The sequence below is a fragment of the Pseudophryne corroboree genome, chromosome 11 (assembly GCF_028390025.1).
Source record: "Pseudophryne corroboree isolate aPseCor3 chromosome 11, aPseCor3.hap2, whole genome shotgun sequence".
In the NCBI taxonomy this organism is placed as follows: Eukaryota; Metazoa; Chordata; class Amphibia; order Anura; family Myobatrachidae; genus Pseudophryne; species Pseudophryne corroboree.
Window position 1 is genome coordinate 166,503,930 of NC_086454.1, and position 15,952 is coordinate 166,519,881.

Genomic DNA, 15,952 nt, shown 5'->3' on the forward strand with positions numbered 1-15,952 from the left:
TTTAGTATGTTTTACCAAGTTGTGTATGAATAACTTTTAACACAAAAAAATATATATTGGGGAAGTAGCTTAATGTGCCCATTGGAAATAAAGAATGCTAGCCCATTTTGGAATGCAAAGCTTAAGAAAATACAAACTTCAATCCATAGGAAAGCACTTTTTATTCAGTCTACACTCTGTAATCATACTATAGCTTAATTTACAAATTGTGATGTCATTATCAGACTTAACTCACAAGAGACTTTCATCCTTGGTCTATAAAAAAGGCAGTCCTCTGTTATAAAGCTTGAAACAATTGTAAGTGGCTGATATGCAAATATGGAAATACAGAAAAACTGTCAATTCAATGCTAGGATAACATAAGGGGTGATGCTCCAACTGAAATTGGTCCAAGGCATTTTGGTTTCTAGTATCTATCTTCTCCTTTAAAAAATAGGTTACTTTTTATATATTATCATTGGGTTTGGACAAATATTCTACATAATACCTATTGCATCCCTGAGCTTATTAGAAACTTGAAATAATATATATAAAGTATTGAATTTCTTTTCTTTGCATTTAAAAGATGAGCGCACTTCAGTAGATGCCATTGCTCAGGTGAGGGTTCCATGGTGTAATTGTTAGCACCCTGGACTTTGAATCTAGTCATCTGAGTTCATATCTCGTGGGAGCTAACATTGTTTATTTTTCTTTTGTTCAAAGCTCCATTTTCATTCAATGAATGAGTATTGCAAATCTTCATTTAAAATTCATATAAATTCCATCATCTTCAGTGGTGTCCTTTGTTTAAACTCATTTTTAAACTTATCAAATCAGAAGTATGTCAAATATTTGGAAATAAGAAAAGATGCAATAAGAATGCAGAGATCCATTACTTGTGCTCTGGTCTTTAGAAATTCTCCATTTTTTTTACTTCAGTGTGCACTAATGAGAGGGGAGCACATATCTTCTTCTTCTTCTTCTAGTAACACCTAGTGCCCTCTATGTTTGAGCAGCAATATAATAACTGATTAATTTGCCCTTGCATATCTTAGTTATGCCATATTGCTTGATTTGAGACAAAAGTCACTGAGCCATGTAGAGAAAAATCTTCATCAGCCAAAGGATGACACTCCCACTGGCTTCTGATATGTATTTGAAGAGATTTTGTGATATATGTGTCTATGATGTTTTCAAGTATTCATGCACTTCACCGATGAGCTTATTCCATTCTTGTCCATCAAGAAAAACAAATGGCCCATACGGAGATCGAACCCGTGACCTTGGTGTTATTAGCACCACACTCTAACCAACCGAGCTAACAGGCCACACATATTACTGCCAGCATACACAAAACTGGCAAATGTACCTCAAAGCACAGATCATATTTTGTTTTTATAGCATTTCATTTTTCAAAAAAAAGCTGAAGCCATAGAGTCACTTGAAGCATGGGTATCATAAAAATGCTCCAGTTTCTTTCCACATTACAAAATAAAAATAAATATTAGATAGGATAATAACAAAGATTAAGGCATCTAGTAATAGTATAAAAATAGACAATTTAGACTAGGAGTATATGCAAATCTAAGCAAAATCAATCTAAAAAATCTAATACACAATTTTTAATTGTAAATTTACAGATTGTTGAAAAAGATAATCCCAGGATGTAATCCATTATGTATTAAATTTAGTATGTTTTACCAAGTTGTGTATGAATAACTTTTAACACAAAAAAATATATATTGGGGAAGTAGCTTAATGTGCCCATTGGAAATAAAGAATGCTAGCCCATTTTGGAATGCAAAGCTTAAGAAAATACAAACTTCAATCCATAGGAAAGCACTTTTTATTCAGTCTACACTCTGTAATCATACTATAGCTTAATTTACAAATTGTGATGTCATTATCAGACTTAACTCACAAGAGACTTTCATCCTTGGTCTATAAAAAAGGCAGTCCTCTGTTATAAAGCTTGAAACAATTGTAAGTGGCTGATATGCAAATATGCAAATACAGAAAAACTGTCAATTCAATGCTAGAATAACATAAGGGGTGATGCTCCAACTGAAATTGGTCCTAGGCATTTAGGTTTCTAGTATCTATCTTCTCCTTTAAAAAATAGGTTACTTTTTATATATTATCATTGGGTTTGGACAAATATTCTACATAATACCTATTGCATCCCTGAGCTTATTAGAAACTTGAAATAATATATATAAAGTATTGAATTTCTTTTCTTTGCATTTAAAAGATGAGCGCACTTCAGTAGATGCCATTGCTCAGGTGAGGGTTCCATGGTGTAATTGTTAGCACCCTGGACTTTGAATCTAGTAATCTGAGTTCATATCTCGTGGGAGCTAACATTGTTTATTTTCCTTTTGTTCAAAGCTCCATTTTCATTCAATGTATGAGTATTGCAAATCTTCATTTAAAATTCATATAAATTCCATCATCTTCAGTGGTGTCCTTTGTTTAAACTCATTTTTAAACTTATCAAATCAGAAGTATGTCAAATATTTGGAAATAAGAAAAGATGCAATAAGAATCCATTACTTGTGCTCTGGTCTTTAGAAATTCTCCATTTTTTTTACTTCAGTGTGCACTAATGAGAGGAGAGCACATATCTTCTTCTTCTTCTAGTAACACCTAGTGCCCTCTATGTTTGAGCAGCAATATAATAACTGATTAATTTGCCCTTGCATATCTTAGTTATGCCATATTGCTTGATTTGAGATAAAAGTCACTGAGCCATGTAGAGAAAAATCTTCATCAGCCAAAGGATGACACTCCCACTGGCTTCTGATATGTATTTGAAGAGATTTTGTGATATATGTGTCTATGATGTTTTCAAGTATTCATGCACTTCACCGATGAGATTATTCCATTCTTGTCCATCAAGAAAAACAAATGGCCCATACGGAGATCGAACCCGTGACCTTGGCGTTATTAGCACCACACTCTAACCAACCGAGCTAACAGGCCACACATATTACTGCCAGCATACACAAAACTGGCAAATGTACCTCAAAGCACAGATCATATTTTGTTTTTATAGCATTTCATTTTTCAAAAAAAAGCTGAAGCCATAGAGTCACTTGAACCATGGGTATCATAAAAATGCTCCAGTTTCTTTCCACATTACAAAATAAAAATAAATATTAGATAGGATAATAACAAATATTAAGGCATCTAGTAATAGTATAAAAATAGACAATTTAGACTAGGAGTATATGCAAATCTAAGCAAAATCAATCTAAAAAATCTAATACACAATTTTTAATTGTAAATTTACAGATTGTTGAAAAAGATAATCCCAGGATGTAATCCATTATGTATTAAATTTAGTATGTTTTACCAAGTTGTGTATGAATAACTTTTAACACAAAAAAATATATATTGGGGAAGTAGCTTAATGTGCCCATTGGAAATAAAGAATGCTAGCCCATTTTGGAATGCAAAGCTTAAGAAAATACAAACTTCAATCCATAGGAAAGCACTTTTTATTCAGTCTACACTCTGTAATCATACTATAGCTTAATTTACAAATTGTGATGTCATTATCAGACTTAACTCACAAGAGACTTTCATCCTTGGTCTATAAAAAAGGCAGTCCTCTGTTATAAAGCTTGAAACAATTGTAAGTGGCTGATATGCAAATATGCAAATACAGAAAAACTGTCAATTCAATGCTAGAATAACATAAGGGGTGATGCTCCAACTGAAATTGGTCCTAGGCATTTAGGTTTCTAGTATCTATCTTCTCCTTTAAAAAATAGGTTACTTTTTATATATTATCATTGGGTTTGGACAAATATTCTACATAATACCTATTGCATCCCTGAGCTTATTAGAAACTTGAAATAATATATATAAAGTATTGAATTTCTTTTCTTTGCATTTAAAAGATGAGCGCACTTCAGTAGATGCCATTGCTCAGGTGAGGGTTCCATGGTGTAATTGTTAGCACCCTGGACTTTGAATCTAGTCATCTGAGTTCATATCTCGTGGGAGCTAACATTGTTTATTTTCCTTTTGTTCAAAGCTCCATTTTCATTCAATGTATGAGTATTGCAAATCTTCATTTAAAATTCATATAAATTCCATCGTCTTCAGTGGTGTCCTTTGTTTAAACTCATTTTTAAACTTAGCAAATCAGAAGTATGTCAAATATTTGGAAATAAGAAAAGATGCAATAAGAATGCAGAGATCCATTACTTGTGCTCTGGTCTTTAGAAATTCTCAATTTTTTTTACTTCAGTGTGCACTAATGAGAGGGGAGCTCATATCTTCTTCTTCTTCTAGTAACACCTAGTGCCCTCTATGTTTGAGCAGCAATATAATAACTGATTAATTTGCCCTTGCATATCTTATTTATGCCATATTGCTTGATTTGAGACAAAAGTCACTGAGCCATGTAGAGAAAAATCTTCATCAGCCAAAGGGTGAAACTCCCACTGGCTTCTGATATGTATTTGAAGAGATTTTGTGATATATGTGTCTATGATGTTTTCAAGTATTCATGCACTCCACCAATGAGCTTATTCCATTCTTGTCCATCAAGAAAAGAAAATGGCCCATACGGGGATCGAACCCGTGACCTTGGCGTTATTAGCACCACGCTCTAACCAACTGAGCTAACCGGCCGCATATATTACTGCAAGCAAACACAAAACTGGCAAATGTACCTCAAAGCACAGATCATATTTTGTTTTTATAGCATTTCATTTTTCAAAAAAAAGCTTAAGCCATAGAGTCACTTGAAGCATGGGTATCATAAAAATGCTCCAGTTTCTTTCCACATTACAAAATAAAAATAAATATTAGATAGGATAATAACAAAGATTAAGGCATCTACTAATTGTATAAAAATAGACAATTTAGACAAGGAGTATATGCAAATCTAAGCAAAATCAATCTAAAAAATTTAATACACAATTTTTAATTGTAAATTTACAAATTGTTGAAAAAGATAATCCAGGATGTAATCCATTATGTATTAAATTTAGTATGTTTTACCAAGTTGTGTATGAATAACTTTTAACACAAAAAAATATATATTGGGGAAGTAGCTTAATGTGCCCATTGGAAATAAAGAATGCTAGCCCATTTTGGAATGCAAAGCTTAAGAAAATACAAACTTCAATCCATAGGAAAGCACTTTTTATTCAGTCTACACTCTGTAATCATACTATAGCTTAATTTACAAATTGTGATGTCATTATCAGACTTAACTCACAAGAGACTTTCATCCTTGGTCTATAAAAAAGGCAGTCCTCTGTTATAAAGCTTGAAACAATTGTAAGTGGCTGATATGCAAATATGGAAATACAGAAAAACTGTCAATTCAATGCTAGGATAACATAAGGGGTGATGCTCCAACTGAAATTGGTCCTAGGCATTTTGGTTTCTAGTATCTATCTTCTCCTTTAAAAAATAGGTTACTTTTTATATATTATCATTGGGTTTGGACAAATATTCTACATAATACCTATTGCATCCCTGAGCTTATTAGAAACTTGAAATAATATATATAAAGTATTGAATTTCTTTTCTTTGCATTTAAAAGATGAGCGCACTTCAGTAGATGCCATTGCTCAGGTGAGGGTTCCATGGTGTAATTGTTAGCACCCTGGACTTTGAATCTAGTCATCTGAGTTCATATCTCGTGGGAGCTAACATTGTTTATTTTTCTTTTGTTCAAAGCTCCATTTTCATTCAATGAATGAGTATTGCAAATCTTCATTTAAAATTCATATAAATTCCATCATCTTCAGTGGTGTCCTTTGTTTAAACTCATTTTTAAACTTATCAAATCAGAAGTATGTCAAATATTTGGAAATAAGAAAAGATGCAATAAGAATGCAGAGATCCATTACTTGTGCTCTGGTCTTTAGAAATTCTCCATTTTTTTTACTTCAGTGTGCACTAATGAGAGGGGAGCACATATCTTCTTCTTCTTCTTCTAGTAACACCTAGTGCCCTCTATGTTTGAGCAGCAATATAATAACTGATTAATTTGCCCTTGCATATCTTAGTTATGCCATATTGCTTGATTTGAGACAAAAGTCACTGAGCCATGTAGAGAAAAATCTTCATCAGCCAAAGGATGACACTCCCACTGGCTTCTGATATGTATTTGAAGAGATTTTGTGATATATGTGTCTATGATGTTTTCAAGTATTCATGCACTTCACCGATGAGCTTATTCCATTCTTGTCCATCAAGAAAAACAAATGGCCCATACGGAGATCGAACCCGTGACCTTGGCGTTATTAGCACCACACTCTAACCAACCGAGCTAACAGGCCACACATATTACTGCCAGCATACACAAAACTGGCAAATGTACCTCAAAGCACAGATCATATTTTGTTTTTATAGCATTTCATTTTTCAAAAAAAAGCTGAAGCCATAGAGTCACTTGAAGCATGGGTATCATAAAAATGCTCCAGTTTCTTTCCACATTACAAAATAAAAATAAATATTAGATAGGATAATAACAAAGATTAAGGCATCTAGTAATAGTATAAAAATAGACAATTTAGACTAGGAGTATATGCAAATCTAAGCAAAATCAATCTAAAAAATCTAATACACAATTTTTAATTGTAAATTTACAGATTGTTGAAAAAGATAATCCCAGGATGTAATCCATTATGTATTAAATTTAGTATGTTTTACCAAGTTGTGTATGAATAACTTTTAACACAAAAAAATATATATTGGGGAAGTAGCTTAATGTGCCCATTGGAAATAAAGAATGCTAGCCCATTTTGGAATGCAAAGCTTAAGAAAATACAAACTTCAATCCATAGGAAAGCACTTTTTATTCAGTCTACACTCTGTAATCATACTATAGCTTAATTTACAAATTGTGATGTCATTATCAGACTTAACTCACAAGAGACTTTCATCCTTGGTCTATAAAAAAGGCAGTCCTCTGTTATAAAGCTTGAAACAATTGTAAGTGGCTGATATGCAAATATGCAAATACAGAAAAACTGTCAATTCAATGCTAGAATAACATAAGGGGTGATGCTCCAACTGAAATTGGTCCTAGGCATTTAGGTTTCTAGTATCTATCTTCTCCTTTAAAAAATAGGTTACTTTTTATATATTATCATTGGGTTTGGACAAATATTCTACATAATACCTATTGCATCCCTGAGCTTATTAGAAACTTGAAATAATATATATAAAGTATTGAATTTCTTTTCTTTGCATTTAAAAGATGAGCGCACTTCAGTAGATGCCATTGCTCAGGTGAGGGTTCCATGGTGTAATTGTTAGCACCCTGGACTTTGAATCTAGTAATCTGAGTTCATATCTCGTGGGATCTAACATTGTTTATTTTCCTTTTGTTCAAAGCTCCATTTTCATTCAATGTATGAGTATTGCAAATCTTCATTTAAAATTCATATAAATTCCATCATCTTCAGTGGTGTCCTTTGTTTAAACTCATTTTTAAACTTATCAAATCAGAAGTATGTCAAATATTTGGAAATAAGAAAAGATGCAATAAGAATGCAGAGATCCATTACTTGTGCTCTGGTCTTTAGAAATTCTCCATTTTTTTTACTTCAGTGTGCACTAATGAGAGGGGAGCACATACCTTCTTCTTCTTCTAGTAACACCTAGTGCCCTCTATGTTTGAGCAGCAATATAATAACTGATTAATTTGCCCTTGCATATCTTAGTTATGCCATATTGCTTGATTTGAGACAAAAGTCACTGAGCCAGGTAGAGAAAAATCTTCATCAGCCAAAGGATGACACTCCCACTGGCTTCTGATATGTTTTTGAAGAGATTTTGTGATATGTGTCTATGATGTTTTTAAATATTCATGCACTCCACCAATGAGCTTATTCCATTCTTGTCCATCAAGAAAAGAAAATGGCCCATACGGGGATCGAACCCGTGACCTTGGCGTTATTAGCACCCCACTCTAACCAACTGAGCTAACCGGCCACATATATTACTGCAAGCAAACACAAAACTGGCAAATGTACCTCAAAGCACAGATCATATTTTTTTTTTATAGCATTTCATTTTTCAAAAAAAAGCTTAAGCCATAGAGTCACTTGAAGCATGGGTATCATAAAAATGCTCCAGTTTCTTTCCACATTACAAAATAAAAATAAATATTAGATAGGATAATAACAAAGATTAAGGCATCTACTAATTGTATAAAAATAGACAATTTAGACAAGGAGTATATGCAAATCTAAGCAAAATCAATCTAAAAAATCTAATACACAATTTTTAATTGTAAATTTACAGATTGTTGAAAAAGATAATCCCAGGATGTAATCCATTATGTATTAAATTTAGTATGTTTTACCAAGTTGTGTATGAATAACTTTTAACACAAAAAAATATATATTGGGGAAGTAGCTTAATGTGCCCATTGGAAATAAAGAATGCTAGCCCATTTTGGAATGCAAAGCTTAAGAAAATACAAACTTCAATCCATAGGAAAGCACTTTTTATTCAGTCTTCACTCTGTAATCATACTATAGCTTAATTTACAAATTGTGATGTCATTATCAGACTTAACTCACACGAGACTTTCATCCTTGGTCTATAAAAAAGGCAGTCCTCTGTTATAAAGCTTGAAACAATTGTAAGTGGCTGATATGCAAATATGGAAATACAGAAAAACTGTCAATTCAATGCTAGGATAACATAAGGGGTGATGCTCCAACTGAAATTGGTCCTAGGCATTTAGGTTTCTAGTATCTATCTTCTCCTTTAAAAAATAGGTTACTTTTTATATATTATCATTGGTTTTGGGCAAATATTCTACATAATAACTATTGCATCCCTGAGCTTATTAGAAACTTGAAATAATATATATAAAGTATTGAATTTCTTTTCTTTGCATTTAAAAGATGAGCGCACTTCAGTAGATGCCTTTGCTCAGGTGAGGGTTCCATGGTGTAATTGTTAGCACCCTGGACTTTGAATCTAGTAATCTGAGTTCATATCTCGTGGGATCTAACATTGTTTATTTTCCTTTTGTTCATAGCTCCATTTTCATTCAATGTATGAGTATTGCAAATCTTCATTTAAAATTCATATAAATTCCATCATCTTCAGTGGTGTCCTTTGTTTAAACTCATTTTTAAACTTATCAAATCAGAAGTACAGATGTAGCCACCTTTATCTTGACTGTTTCTCCGCCGAGACGGGCGTTTAGTCACGCTAATGCGATAGCTGAGTTTCATCACAGGCAGGCGCGTTGAGGCGATCTAGATACTCATCATGCATTACACATCTCCACCACTGTGTCGCTAATGCTCCACTAATCCAGTACTTTCGATCGTACAGTATAGCGGCGGATTGATCTACAGCTCTGGCAATACTGTAGGCGTAACGGGAGGCGGTGGAAAAAGTATGGAGTACTGTACAGTATGTGTATGGAGACGCAACTACAGTAATTGTGTAAAAGGAAGAATGTACAGTACAATGTATAAACACCGTGCTTTTAAAATATATGAGCGTCTGAGTTCGCTAATGCATAATGGGAATGGAGGGCTAGCCGGAGGCGGAGGAAAACACCGTGCTTTACAAATGCGAGCGTCCGAGTCCTCTAAGGCATAAACCAACAGCAATGGGGCGGGGGCCGGCCGCTGTTTGCAGTACTTTCACACATGAAATTGGAAATCTCTCATGAGGCGTCGTGGGCTAGGGGTGAATGCTCCCACCTCCCTCGCTGGGGGTCCAGGGTTCGAGACCTGATGTGCTTTCTTTCTTTTTTTTTTTTTTTTTTCTGTAATAATGCACTGTATTCTTTTATTTACACTGTAAGACAGTCAATGGAAGGATGCACACAGATTTCACATAAATCAAAGTACATCTGCAGGAGCGATTCTTTACGCTAAATGCACCTAAACAGCGGGAATGAAATGAGTGTATTCTGACGCTACCAACTGAGCAAAACAGTACTGTAGATCTTCAGCGTTTGTGTATTGCACAGGACCTGAATTTCCTCCCTGTGCAGGCCCCCAGGGGGGAAGGGTGATGGGGGTAGGGGGGAGACGATGGAAAATACTGTGCCTTTGAAATGCAATTACATGAGCGTCCGAGTACACTACGGCATACTGTAAACCAACACCAATGGGAAGGAAGTGCCAACCTTATTTTTAATGTGTTCCCGTGACATTCACTTTAAAAAAAAAAAATTTCTCTCCAATACAGTACATCCAATGGAAGGATGCACACAGGTTTCACATACTGTACAGTAAATCAAAGTACATCTGCAGGAGCGATTCTTTACGCTAAATGCAACCTACAGTACAGTACTGTAAGTGAGCAAAACAGTACTACAGTGGGCGTTTGTGTATTGCACATAACCAGCATTTGCATTCCCTCCCTGTCTACTGCATGATCTGTGCAGGCTCCCATGGGGGAAGGGCAGCAGGCTAGCCGGAGGCGGAGGAAAACACCGTGCTTTACAAATGCGAGCGTCCGAGTCCTCTAAGGCATAAACCAACAGCAATGGGGCGGGGGCCGGCCGCTGTTTGCAGTACTTTCACACATGAAATTGGAAATCTCTCATGAGGCGTCGTGGGCTAGGGGTGAAGGCTCCCACCTCCCTCGCTGGGGGTCCAGGGTTCGAGACCTGATGTGCTTTCTTTCTTTTTTTTTTTTTTTTTTCTGTAATAATGCACTGTATTCTTTTATTTACACTGTAAGACAGTCAATGGAAGGATGCACACAGATTTCACATAAATCAAAGTACATCTGCAGGAGCGATTCTTTACGCTAAATGCACCTAAACAGCGGGAATGAAATGAGTGTATTCTGACGGACTGTGCATCTTCGGTATTTGTGTATTGCATAAGACCTGTGAAGGCTCCCAGGAGGGAAGGGCGTAGGGCAAGACAGTGGAAAATACTGTGGTCAAAGAAAGGGCATATTTAAAACTAAGGGAAACTGTCACAAAGTACAGTAACTACAGTACTGTACGTTGAATGCCTGGACCGCACGACGTCTGAGACGCACGACGTCTGAGGCGCACGACGTCTGAGACGCTCATTGAGCATAAGGACGGTTATGGCTGCTGCACGGGACCGTCCCTATGCTCTGGGTGAGCTGCGTCTCCTCGTTCGCTGGCGGGACAGAACTCTCGCCAGCAACGAGGAGAAAGTGATAGCGTATAGGAGGGCCAGCAGGGATATCCTCCGGACCTACAACCGGAGGAGAACGGTGATGTCTCTCCAGAGGAGATGGAGCGACCTCGTGAGGAGGACCCCACGACGCCTGCAGGCCATAAGGGATTGTAAGTACAGTACATTACTGTAGATTACTGTACTTTAAGTTACTGTAGTTACAGGTACAGTACATTATAGCAGGGGCTGCTGTAGCAGCAGGTATCCGGTCTATATAGCACTGTACAGTATTTGTGGTAAACAAATGGTTAAACAAGGACCAAACATTAACCCGGGTCAAAAGGTCAATTTGTTTTTTGGCGTGGACCTAGATGGTGCGGCTTTTGAAATTGGTTGACACCAGTTACTGTAGGTTGACATGGTCGTTAAGTTGACATGGAAAAAGATCGACATGCGTTTTACAAAAACAATGGTTATTTTTTTAAACTTGTGTATATATACAGTAGTTCTTTACAATCCACGTGGTCTACGATTGTGCAGTGTACAGTATCATGCAGTGTACAGTATATGCAATGTATCACAGTGTATCGTGCTGCGTAATTGCAGCGTGTCATGCAGTGTACATTCAGTATATGGTATTGTGCAGTGAGTGTAATGCATAGTGAATCACATCGTGCAGCAGAGCCGGCCTTAGGCATAGGCAAACTACAGTAGGCAAATGCCTAGGGCATTTGCTATGCTTAGGGGCACCAGCAGCTTCTGCTGATTAAAATGATATGCGGCATGCCTATATTTTGCGTGACTGCGGCTGTATCTGTATCTGGCTAGGGCCAGCACTGTCGTGCAGTGTACTGTATACACATGTGGTAATTGCAGTTTTTTGTGTAGTGTACATTGTATCATATTTTGCAGGGAAATGTGCAGTTTGTCATATCACGCAGTGCATACACTATGCAGTCGTGCAGTGCATTGTGTGGTTTAATTGCAGTGTGTCGTGCAGTGTGCAGAAATTTGTGTTTCAGATAGTACAGTGTTCTAAGGGATGTTACTTTGGCAGAAATTATTCTAAGGGATGTTACAGTGGCCTAATGTGTTCTGACGTGCATTACTCTTGCATAATGTGTTATAAGGTTCATGACTGTGGCAGATCTCTACTTTGTGACGTAATGTGGATATACTACTGCACTACTGTGACGTACAGTACAGTAACGTGAATAAGGTGCTCTACTGTGTGACACAACGTGAATCAAGGACAGTACTGTGACGTGAATACGGTGCTCTACTGTGTGACACAACGTGAATCAAGGACAGTACTGTGACGTGAATAAACTGCACTACTGTGACATGACGTGAATAAGATGAATTCAGGTGAGTACTGCATCATCTGTCATGAAATCAATTTGTAATGTAATGAACAGTACTGAGATGGTTAAGGGTGGGAGGGCTGCATGCTGATGTGTGTCATAATGTTTATAAGGGCAATGCTTATGTGTGTTACAATGTCTATAAAGGTAGTGTTCTGTCTAATACCCTGGACCTACTGTACTGTAGCGATACTGTAAGTGTACTGTACTGTATGTCACATTTAGAAATGTGCCCCTTAAGTTTTGAAGACAGTACAGTACACTATGCCCTCCTGAGTGATTAGGTGCAGGGTACTAGAATGAACAATTCCATTTATTGTGATGTCATAAAGATGCTGTCAATGTTGAATTTCATTGGCTGTACAGTATGCTGCCATTATACTGTGTATATATATATTTTTACAGGGCTGGTAGCACGACGTCACAGGAGGCGGGACAGGCGCCGCCAAGCTGGTAAGTATTGTCAAATACAGTAGTGTACAGTACATAGTGATTTCTATAGTCCCAACCCCCTGTCCTGACCATCACAGATAACTCACTGCAATCCGTTAATGTTAAGAATGTCTGTTTACAAAACTAAATGTAAATATTAAACACAAAGTATAAATAACATTGTAGATAGCTGAATACCCGTGCTTCGCTACGGGATGAGGATGGTCAATTCCAGTGTTAGTTGTTTGTTAATTTACGTTTGTTGGCGATCTAGTATATAGTACTGTATACTTTAAGCATACTGTATCTTGCTTCTCTGATGCAGATTGTTTATTGGCCGGACCCCTTTTTGGTCCTGGATACTGTACAGTACATGTTTCAAATTGACAGCTTCACTTACAGTACTGTTATTTTTTTTCCCACAGTACCACCACCACCACCACCACCACCACCACCACCACCACCACCACCACCACCACCTGCTGCGCTGCCAGGTATTGTGTAACGAGAATTCTGGTGCTACTGTCATCGTTGTTACACTACTGTACATGTGTCCTGGATACTGTACAGTACATGTTTCCAATTGACAGCTTCACTTACAGTACTGTTATTTTTTTTCCCACAGTACCAACACCACCACCACCACCACCACCTGCTGCGCTGCCAGGTATTGTGTAACGAGAATTCTGGTGCTACTGTCATCGTTGTTACACTACTGTACATGTGTCCTGGATACTGTACAGTACAGGTTTCCAATTGACAGCTTCACTTACAGTACTGTTATTTTTTTTCCCACAGTACCAACAACACCACCACCACCACCACCACCACCACCTGCTGCGCTGCCAGGTATTGTGTAACGAGAATTCTGGTGTGACTGTCATCGTTGTTACACTACTGTACATGTGTCCTGGATACTGTACAGTACATGTTTCCAATTGACAGCTTCACTTACAGTACTGTTATTTTTTTTCCCACAGTACCAACAACACCACCACCACCACCACCACCACCACCACCTGCTGCGCTGCCAGGTATTGTGTAACGAGAATTCTGGTGCTACTGTCATCGTTGTTACACTACTGTACATGTGTCCTGGATACTGTACAGTACAGGTTTCCAATTGACAGCTTCACTTACAGTACTGTTATTTTTTTTCCCACAGTACCAACAACACCACCACCACCACCACCACCACCTGCTGCGCTGCCAGGTATTGTGTAACGAGAATTCTGGTGTGACTGTCATCGTTACACTACTGTACATGTGTCCTGGATACTGTACAGTACATGTTTCCAATTGACAGCTTCACTTACAGTACTGTTATTTTTTTTCCCACAGTACCAACAACACCACCACCACCACCACCACCACCACCACCTGCTGCGCTGCCAGGTATTGTGTAACGAGAATTCTGGTGTGACTGTCATCGTTACACTACTGTACATGTGTCCTGGATACTGTACAGTACATGTTTCCAATTGACAGCTTCACTTACAGTACTGTTATTTTTTTTCCCACAGTACCAACAACACCACCACCACCACCACCACCACCACCTGCTGCGCTGCCAGGTATTGTGTAACGAGAATTCTGGTGTGACTGTCATCGTTGTTACACTACTGTACATGTGTCCTGGATACTGTACAGTACATGTTTCCAATTGACAGCTTCACTTACAGTACTGTTATTTTTTTTCCCACAGTACCAACAACACCACCACCACCACCACCACCACCTGCTGCGCTGCCAGGTATTGTGTAACGAGAATTCTGGTGCTACTGTCATCGTTGTTACACTACTGTACATGTGTCCTGGATACTGTACAGTACATGTTTCCAATTGACAGCTTCACTTACAGCACTGTTGTTTTTTCTCACAGTACCACCACCACCACCACCACCAACACCGTCTGACCAGCAGAGCTCTGGAAGTGGTAATCATTATTTTTGTTACAGACACACTAGTTTCCTACAGTATTACTGTAATTTTTTTATTTTACAATACTTGTTATCTTGTACACACAGACCGCCTCGTTATTGATACCGAGGAGGAGGAGGAGGAAATGGGGGAGCCTTCAGGCCAGCCTGGTAAGAATTGTAATCTACTGTACAGTACTCTACATTCTGCATTCATTGATTTATTAACAGTACCAATGGCTTGGGTTTGCGTGACCAGTGGTCAGGATTCCAGCAGTCAAGTGACCGACAGCGGTATCCTGATTGCAGAAATCCCATTGACTTTTCTTTTTGTTTTTTTTATATTCAACACAGATGTCACTTACCTGTACGTGGACTCTGAGCCGGAGGAGTATAGTAAGTACAGTAGGATTTTCTCAAGCCCATTCTTAAAAGTATTGACCAAGTCCACTTTTATTACTTTTCAGGCAGGGAATTCCAAACATGTACTGTACAGTATTTCCCTCACTGTGAAGACCCCTTTTCGCCTCTGTGTGCGAAATCGCCTCTCCTCCAACACGAGTTAAATACAGGCACAGTACAGTACTGTATGTCCCCTACCACTGGACAGTCATTCTGCTCCTACTGTATTATGAATATATCTCTGCCTCCTGTAGCACTGTACTACTGTGCAATTTTGTAGTAACTGTACTCTACTGTATTTTGTTTATAATATTTTTTTATTTTCCACTCAGTAATTATTGACAGTGATGAGGAAGGGGAGAAAAAGCCCTCTCCCCAACTTGGTAAGTAAACTAAAGTATTGTACTGTACTGTACATTGTGTTAAACCAATGGGTTGGGTTTGCATGACCAGCAGGGTGATCCTGATGCATCCTGATTGCAGCAATCCCAACAGGGTGAGGTACGGTATCCTAACCCTCCTCCACTACCCCCTGATTCTGGCCTCGACATTCTCGTCTCTGTGTGCGAAATCTACTCTCCTCCTCCAATTCCTGACTGAATTTTTGCTTTACTGTATTCAACACAGAATACAAAAGTATATTTCATGGAATTTTTGCTTTCACAGGCCCTACACTGTCACAGGCGGTGGCGGAGGAGGAGGACCAGGACTCTATGTCCATCACCTCACTGCACCCATTAAG

At 37.7% G+C, this 15,952-nt stretch overlaps 1 long non-coding RNA gene and 5 other non-coding genes across 6 annotated transcripts; 1 reads left to right on the forward strand and 5 right to left on the reverse strand.

Moving 5' to 3' along the window:
* Positions 1–1,233: 1,233 nt before the first annotated feature.
* TRNAI-AAU (transfer RNA isoleucine (anticodon AAU)) lies at positions 1,234–1,307 on the reverse strand. The gene has a single exon. It is a non-coding gene; the product is annotated as a tRNA-Ile (tRNA).
* Positions 1,308–2,887: 1,580 nt separating this feature from the next.
* Positions 2,888–2,961, reverse strand: TRNAI-AAU (transfer RNA isoleucine (anticodon AAU)). The gene has a single exon. It is a non-coding gene; the product is annotated as a tRNA-Ile (tRNA).
* A 1,588-nt stretch (positions 2,962–4,549) lies between these two features.
* On the reverse strand, positions 4,550–4,623 carry TRNAI-AAU (transfer RNA isoleucine (anticodon AAU)). The gene has a single exon. It is a non-coding gene; the product is annotated as a tRNA-Ile (tRNA).
* Positions 4,624–6,213: 1,590 nt separating this feature from the next.
* On the reverse strand, positions 6,214–6,287 carry TRNAI-AAU (transfer RNA isoleucine (anticodon AAU)). Its single transcript has one exon. It is a non-coding gene; the product is annotated as a tRNA-Ile (tRNA).
* A 1,586-nt stretch (positions 6,288–7,873) lies between these two features.
* On the reverse strand, positions 7,874–7,947 carry TRNAI-AAU (transfer RNA isoleucine (anticodon AAU)). The gene has a single exon. It is a non-coding gene; the product is annotated as a tRNA-Ile (tRNA).
* A 6,821-nt stretch (positions 7,948–14,768) lies between these two features.
* LOC134970063 (uncharacterized) lies at positions 14,769–15,952 on the forward strand. The gene is made up of 5 exons (XR_010189638.1): positions 14,769–14,825; positions 14,917–14,979; positions 15,163–15,204; positions 15,543–15,593; positions 15,877–15,952. It is a non-coding gene; the product is annotated as an uncharacterized LOC134970063 (long non-coding RNA).